We start from the raw sequence: 8,795 nt of genomic DNA, 5'->3' as shown, positions 1-8,795 counted from the left end.
CTAGATGTCGTATCTAAGAAGGTGACAAATTCCCCGGACCCCCGTATTCGTAAATTGCATCTGTGTCATATGCATTTCTTCATGCATTCATCCATCCCACCCATGAGATATCGGAGTTTTGATTTGCACCAGCTTTTGTCTCACTTTAGTAAGCATGGGAACAAATCAAACCGGCAAGAGGTTCTACCAAGTCAAGGTCAAAAGCCCAGACACCACCAGCATCAAGGAATTAGGACGGTTGATGGAACCCCTCCAAATGCAAGCCTTCCGCAAGACTTACGGAAAAATCTTAGAGTTGACCATAGCAGAGGTGTCCATAGAAGCCATTGCATCACTCACCCAATACTACGACCAGCCTTTGAGATGCTTCACATTCGGAGACTTCCAATTAGTACCAACCATTGAAGAATTTGAAGAAATTCTAGGATGTCCTCTCGGGGGAAGAAAACCATATCTTTCCTCCGGATGTCTCCCCTCTTTGAGCAGAATTGCAACTGTGGTCAAGGATTCAGCAAGAGGTTTGGACCGCATAAAACAGACTCGGAACGGCATAACGGGCCTACCACAGAAGTACCTAGAAGACAAGGCGAGGGGTATGGCCAATCAAGGAGACTGGGTCCCGTTTATGGATGTGTTAGCTTTGCTAATTTTTGGGGTCGTCCTCTTTCCAAACGTGGATGGTTTGGTAGACCTAGCAGCAATCGACGCTTTCCTTGCCTACCACCATAGCAAGGAAAGTCCGGTGGTAGCTGTCTTGGCAGATCTATTTGACACATTTGACCGAAGGTGCGAGAAGAGTAGCGCACGGATCATCTGTTGCTTACCCGCCCTCTGTGTTTGGTTGGTTTCACACTTGTTCCAACAAGACACAAGACATCCATGTCCGCTCCTGAGCCATCGCTCGTGTACTGAAAAGAGGAGAATGGATTGGGACCAGCTCTTGGCCGGGATAGGAGGTAGAACAATCAGTTGGTTCCCCCGATGGAAGGAAGGAAAAGAAGGAGTCCTTTTCTCATGTGGAAGATACCCAAACATTCCGCTGGTAGGAACGAGGGGTTGTATTAATTACAATCCCACGCTCGCTATAAGACAACTAGGGTACCCCATGAGGGGAGCACCGACGGAAGAAAGCATGTCTCCTTTCCTTGTGAGGGATCTCGGCGCACAAAATTCCAAGACTATACAAAGAATCCATAAGGCATGGGAAACCCCGTTAAGGAAAGATCAAGAGCTTAGAGGCATTCGTAATGGCATCATTGGTGGGTACCACGAATGGCTGAAAGTTCGCATACGAGGTTTAGATTGGCTCGCCAAGTTAAAAGTCGTCAGCGAAGAGAATTTTGAAGCACCGGAAGAGGACGAAGAAGTCCAAGCTCTCAAAAGCGAGTTAGGAAAGGCAAAACTCGCCAAGGAGAAGTTCAAGTTGGCTGCTACACACGTTCGGAAGGAGTGTGCCGGGTTACGGGAAGAGAATGCAATTACCGCAAGAGCCCTTGAACAAGAGACCAAGAGGGCTCGCAAGGAAGAGTATGGCCGGAACAAATTTCGCGGAGCTCTATGGGGTAGCAATAATGAACTCAAGTTGCGAAGGGAAGAAAGGGACCAGTCGCGAGCACATAGCATGGTTCTGAAAGAGGAGTTGATTGCTTGTTCAAGGTCCAAAAGAAGCTTGTCTCAACGTTTATGCGAGACAGAGACCAACATGTTAGCTATCATCGCCAAGTACCAAGAAGAGTTAGGTCTAGCCACGGCCCACGAGCATAGAATCGCGGATGAGTATGCCCAAGTATACGCGGAAAAAGAGGCTAGAGGAAGGGTGATCGACTCTTTACACCAAGAGGCAACCATGTGGATGGATCGGTTTGCTCTTACCTTGAACGGGAGTCAAGAACTTCCCCGATTGTTAGCCAAGGCCAAGGCGATGGCAGACACCTACTCCGCCCCCGAAGAGATTCATGGGCTTCTCGGCTATTGTCAGCATATGATAGACTTAATGGCCCACATAATTAGAAATCGTTAGGAAACTTGTATGGTCTCTCAGACCTTGACTAGATATGACTTCCTTTTTGAAATAAAATGAGTTGGTCCCATGTTTCTACTCCAAAAGCTTGTGCAAATCAAATCACTCCTACATCTCATCTCTAGCATGCATTTTCTTTCTTTACCCACTCCTCACGTTTGGTTTTTTAGGGAAAAAACACCATAACTAAACGCGCCGCAAGGGATCCCTATCGCACCAGATCCAAATCTAGAACGATGGGTGATCAAGAGGAGACGCAGGAACAGATGAAAGCCGACATGTCGGCTCTGAAAGAACAAATGGCCTCCATGATGGAGGCCATGTTAGGTATGAAGCAGCTCATGGAGAAGAACGCGGCCACTGCCGCCGCTGTCAGTTCGGCTGCCGAAGCAGACCCGACTCTCTTGGCAACTACGCACCATCCTCCCTCAAACATAGTAGGACGGGGAAGGGACACACTGGGGCACGATGGCAGCCCTCACCTGGGATACAACCGAGCGGCTTACCCTTATGGATTGCCGCCCAACTATTCACCACCCATCTTGCAAGAAGATGCGGGCCACATTGCTTCTCCCGTCCATGAAAAAGAGCCTCCTCAGCAGCCCGACGAAGTCCATAAAGACCCTCAAGATTATGCTCGGAGGGATGTCGAGTTTTATCCCCCGATCCCCGAAGGGCCGGCACCCGGCACGTTGCCTCAACCCAACATCGCAACATCGCCAATAGTTTTGTCTATGGAAGGGCCGCCCCCGGCAACTGAAGAAAGGAGGAAGCTCGATCTCCTTGAGGAAAGATTGAGGGCTGTGGAAGGATTTGGGGACTATCCGTTTGCAGACATGACGGATCTTTGCTTAGTACCCGATGTTGTTATTCCCCCGAAGTTCAAAGTGCCGGACTTCGACAAGTATAAAGGGACGACTTGTCCCAAAAACCATCTCAAAATGTACTGCCGTAAGATGGGCGCCCATTCTAAAGATGAAAAGCTGTTGATACACTTCTTTCAGGATAGCTTGGCCGGAGCTGCGGTAGTGTGGTACACTAATTTGGAAGCTTCCCGTATCCGTACTTGGAAGGATCTGATTACCGCCTTCCTAAGGCAGTATCAGTACAATTCTGATATGGCTCCTGACCGCACTCAACTGCAGAATATGTTCAAGAAAGAGGGTGAAACCTTTAAAGAATATGCGCAGCGATGGAGGGATTTGGCGGCACAAGTAGCTCCTCCCATGGTTGAGAGAGAGATGATCACCATGATGGTAGACACTCTGCCAGTGTTCTACTATGAGAAGCTAGTGGGTTACATGCCGTCCAGCTTTGCGGATCTGGTGTTTGCCGGGGAAAGAATCGAGGTTGGATTGAAGAGAGGAAAGTTTGATTACGTTTCCTCCACAAACGTGAATGCCAAAAGAATCGGGGCGACAGGGGCAAAAAGGAAAGAAAGAGATGCCCATGCCGTCTCTTCAACACCCGCGTGGGTCAAACCCCAGCAAACACCTCATGGTACCCATCAGTACGCGCAACATCACCCAAGCTTCTCGGCTCATGCGGGGAACGCCTCTAGTTCAACACCTGTGCAGCCTAAGGCGCCCACCCAGAGGGAAGCTCCCCAAGTTCCAACTCCGAACACGACTCGACCGGCCGGTAATTCCAACACGACAAGGAACTTCCCTCCGAGGCCATTGTCGGAATTCACCCCGCTCCCAATGACGTACGAAGATCTTCTACCATCCCTCATCGCCAATCATTTGGCCGTGGTAACTCCCGGAAGGGTCCTCGAACCCCCTTTCCCGAAGTGGTATGACCCTAATGCAACTTGCAAGTACCATGGGGGTGTCCCGGGGCATTCCGTCGAAAAATGCTTGGCCCTTAAGTACAAGGTCCAACATTTAATGGATGCCGGATGGCTGACTTTCCAAGAGGATCGGCCCAATGTGAGGACCAACCCGCTCGCCAATCATGGAGGGGGAGCAGTTAATGCAGTTGAATCCGATAGGCCCCACAGGTCTAAACCTTTAAGAGATGTGGCAACCCCTAGGAGGTTTATCTTTGAGGCCCTACAAAAGGGAGGTGTAATTCCCCATAGTGGGTGTAAGGAGGATTCCTGTCTGCTACATTCCGGCGAGATGCATGACATGGAGACGTGTTTGGAAGTAGAGGAATTGTTACAGCAAATGATAGACCAAGGTCGACTAGAAGTCGGCATTGAAGGAAAAGAAGAGCAGCATATATGCATGCAATCTACGGAGGGGAGCGGTGTTGCGAAGCCCAAACCCTTGGTGATATACTTCACTAAAAGTGCAGCCTCGCAAAAGCCCGGGCACCCCTTAATGGCCAAACCTGTTCCTTTCCCGTATCAAAATAGTCACGCGGTCCCGTGGAGATATACACCTCCGGGGAAGAAGGAAGAAGAAGTTACTGACGTCAGTTCGCTGTCAGCTAAAGTAACAAATATCACGGGGCTGAGTGGTGTGACCCGTAGTGGTCGTGTGTTCGCACCTCCGGACCTACCAGTCCAACCCACCGACGTCAAAGGAAAAGGAAAAGTGGTGGAGGAACAAGATGGCGAAGCACCCCACGCTTCGAATAAAGATATTCCAGCAAAGGGGCCCCCAGAGAAAAAGGATGGTAGAAAGGAGGTGTCGCTAGAGGAAGCCAGCGAGTTCCTTCGCATAATTCAGCAGAGCGAATTCAAGGTCATCGAACAGCTCAACAAAACCCCGGCTAGGGTCTCGCTGCTGGAGTTACTTATGAGCTCCGAGCCTCATCGGGCTCTGCTAGTAAAAGTGCTGAACGAGGCTCACGTGGCCCAAGATATCTCGGTAGAAGGTTTCGGAGGGCTGGTCAACAATATCACTGCCAACAACTATCTTGCCTTCGCCGAAGAAGAAATCCCCGCCGAGGGGAGAGGGCATAATAAGGCTTTACACGTGTCAGTCAAGTGTATGGACCATATCGTAGCCAAGGTACTCATCGATAACGGTTCCAGTTTAAACGTGATGCCTAAGAGCACTTTGGAGAAGTTACCATTCAATGTTTCCCACTTAAAACCAAGTTCAATGGTGGTTCGGGCCTTCGACGGCACTCGCCGAGAGGTTAGGGGAGAGATCGATCTCCCAGTACAAATAGGCCCTCACACCTGTCAAGTCACCTTCCAAATAATGGATATTAACCCCCCCTACAGCTGCCTGTTGGGGCGCCCGTGGATCCACTCAGTGGGAGTCGTGCCGTCTACGCTCCACCAAAAGCTGAAATTCATAGTGGAGGGGCACTTGGTCATCGTGTCAGGCGAGGAAGATATCTTGGTAAGCTGCCCATCCTCCATGCCTTATGTGGAAGCCGCAGAAGAATCGTTAGAAACTGCTTTCCAGTCTTTTGAGGTGGTCAGCATTTCCTCCGTGGACTCCCTCTTTGGGCAACCTTGTCTGTCCGATGCAGCGGTAATGATGGCCCGAGTTATGTTGGGGAACGGTTTTGAACCCGGGATGGGTTTAGGAAAAAACAACGGCGGCATAACTAGCCTGATAAATACTCACGGAAATCGTGGGAAGTATGGTTTAGGCTATAAGCCCACTCAGGCAGACATGAAAAGAAGCATTGCGGGAAGGAAGAACAATGGTCAAAGTTCGCGTTGGAGACAAGAAGGTGAAGGAAGCCCGCCCTGCCACATAAGTAGAAGCTTTATAAGTGCGGGTTCGGGAGACAAAGGTCAAGCGTTCGCGATATGCGAAGATGATATTCCGAGTACTTTGGATTTGGTACGACCATGCTCTCCTGATTTCCAACTGGGAAATTGGCGAGTAGAGGAACGCCCCGGCATTTACGCAACAAGCATAATGTAAACCTTTACGGTTTTAAAAGCTCTATAGTTGGGCCTAGGCTTTAGAGTTTTCATTTTGTTAAGGCTTTGTGTCTTTTGTTTCTGAATTTATAATACAAGGATCTTTCTTCATCTGTTCCTGGTCTCTACCCATTCTCATTCATTTGCATGTTTACTTCTTTTTCTAAAACGGCAGATTCGATGACGAGTCCCCCGAAGGTACTAATACCTGGGACCCGTCTATCAACTTCGAGCAAGAAATGAATCAAACGGAAGATGAAGGAGATGAGGATGTGGGACTTCCTTCGGAACTAGAAAGAATGGTCGCCCATGAGGACCAAGAAATGGGGCCTCATCAAGAAGAAACAGAGCTAGTAGACTTAGGAATTGGCAGTGGAAAGAGGGAAGTAAAGATAGGTACAGGCATTACCGCACCTATCCGTGAAGAATTAATAATCCTGCTAAAAGACTACCAAGACATCTTTGCTTGGTCATACCAAGATATGCCCGGTTTGAGTTCTGACATTGTGCAGCACCGATTACCTCTAAATCCCGGGTGTTCCCCGGTAAAACAGAAATTGAGGAGGATGAAGCCCGAAACATCCTTGAAGATAAAAGAAGTGAAGAAGCAATTTGACGCTGGATTTCTGGCCGTCGCTCGGTATCCAGAATGGGTTGCCAACATCGTACCAGTTCCTAAAAAAGATGGGAAAGTACGAATGTGTGTAGATTATCGGGACCTGAATCGGGCCAGTCCCAAGGACAATTTTCCTTTACCACACATCGATATCCTCGTAGATAACACGGCCAATTTCGCTTTATTTTCCTTCATGGACGGTTTCTCTGGTTACAATCAGATAAAGATGGCGCCCGAGGAAATGGAAAAGACTACTTTCGTCACCCTGTGGGGAACGTTCTGTTACAAGGTGATGTCCTTTGGACTCAAGAATGCCGGGGCAACTTATCAACGGGCCATGGTAGCTTTGTTCCATGATATGATGCATCAAGAGATCGAGGTCTACGTGGACGACATAATTGCTAAATCTAAATCTGAGGAAGAACACCTTGTCAACCTGCGGAAGTTGTTCGAAAGGCTTAAGAAATATCAATTAAGGTTGAACCCCGCTAAGTGTACCTTTGGGGTCAAATCAGGGAAATTGCTTGGTTTCGTTGTAAGCCAGAAAGGGATAGAGGTAGACCCCGAAAAAGTGAAGGCTATCCTTGAGATGCCGGAACCCCGTACAGAGAGGCAAGTCCGAGGTTTCCTGGGGCGCTTGAATTATATTGCCAGATTCATATCGCAGCTCACCGCCATTTGTGAGCCGTTGTTTAAACTCTTGCGCAAAAACCAAACTGATCGGTGGAATGAGGATTGCCAAAAGGCTTTTGGAAGGATCAAAAAGTGCTTAATGAGTCCTCCCGTGCTTATGCCACCAGTACCGGGAAGGCCTCTCATTTTGTACATGACAATCTTGGACGAATCAATGGGGTGTATGCTGGGGCAACATGACGAATCCGGGAAGAAAGAGCGCGCTGTTTACTACCTAAGTAAGAAGTTCACGACCTGTGAGATGAATTACTCCTTGCTCGAAAGAACGTGTTATGCTTTAGTATGGGCGTCCCATCGCTTAAGGCAGTACATGCTGAGCCATACTACCTGGTTGATATCCAAAATGGACCCGGTCAAGTACATCTTTGAAAAGCCAGCTCTCACAGGACGAATCGCCCAGTGGCAAGTCTTGCTATCTGAGTTTGATATAGTCTACGTCACCCAAAAGGCGATAAAAGGAAGCGCTTTGGCAGATTATTTGGCCCAACAGCCTCTTAACGACTACCAGCCCATGCATCCGGAATTCCCGGATGAGGACATCATGGCCTTGTTCGAGGAAAAGTTGGACGAAGATCGGGACAAATGGACTGTATGGTTTGACGGAGCGTCAAACATTCTAGGTCATGGCGTTGGGGCAGTCTTGATCTCTCCGGACAATCAATGTGTACCTTTCACAGCCAGGCTAGGATTCGACTGCACCAACAACATGGCCGAATATGAAGCATGTGCCCTAGCCGTCCAGGCAGCAATTGACTCCAATGTCAAACTACTCAAGGTGTACGGCGACTCAGCGTTGGTAATCCATCAGCTGAGAGGGGAATGGGAAACTAGAGATCCCAAGCTGATACCCTACAAAGCCTACATCAAGGAATTGGCTAAGACTTTCGATAAGATCTCCTTCCATCATGTTCCCCGCGAGGAAAATCAAATGGCGGATGCACTTGCTACGTTGGCATCTATGTTCCAGTTAACACCGCACGGGGACCTACCCTACATTGAATTTCAGTGTCGTGGCAAACCCGCACATTGTTGCCAAGTGGAAGAGGAACGGGACGGAAAGCCTTGGTATTACGACATCAAGCGATATGTCATAAGCAAAGAATACCCGCCAGAGATTGCCGACAACGATAAAAGGACATTGAGGAGGTTGGCAGCCAGTTTCTTCATGAGCGGAGGCACACTGTATAAGAGAAATCACGACATGACACTCCTGCGATGTGTGGATGCCAAGGAGGCAAATCACATGATCGAGGAAGTCCATGAGGGCTCGTTTGGAACGCACGCCAACGGGCATGCTATGGCCAGGAAGATCTTAAGAGCAGGTTATTACTGGCTTACCATGGAAAGTGATTGTTGTGTCCATGTGAGGAAGTGCCACAAATGTCAAGCATTCGCGGATAATGTCAATGCCCCACCGCATCCTCTGAATGTCATGTCCGCCCCTTGGCCTTTCTCCATGTGGGGAATAGATGTCATCGGGGCCATTGAGCCCAAGGCCTCGAATGGTCATCGCTTCATCCTCGTGGCAATAGATTATTTCACCAAGTGGGTCGAGGCGGCTTCATATACCAATGTCACGAGGAATGTGGTGGTCAGGTTCATTAAGAAGGAGATCATCTGCCGATATG

Source organism: Glycine max, chromosome 9, assembly GCF_000004515.6.
Source record: "Glycine max cultivar Williams 82 chromosome 9, Glycine_max_v4.0, whole genome shotgun sequence".
Lineage (NCBI taxonomy): Eukaryota > Viridiplantae > Streptophyta > Magnoliopsida > Fabales > Fabaceae > Glycine > Glycine max.
This window is presented reverse-complemented; position numbering follows the sequence as displayed.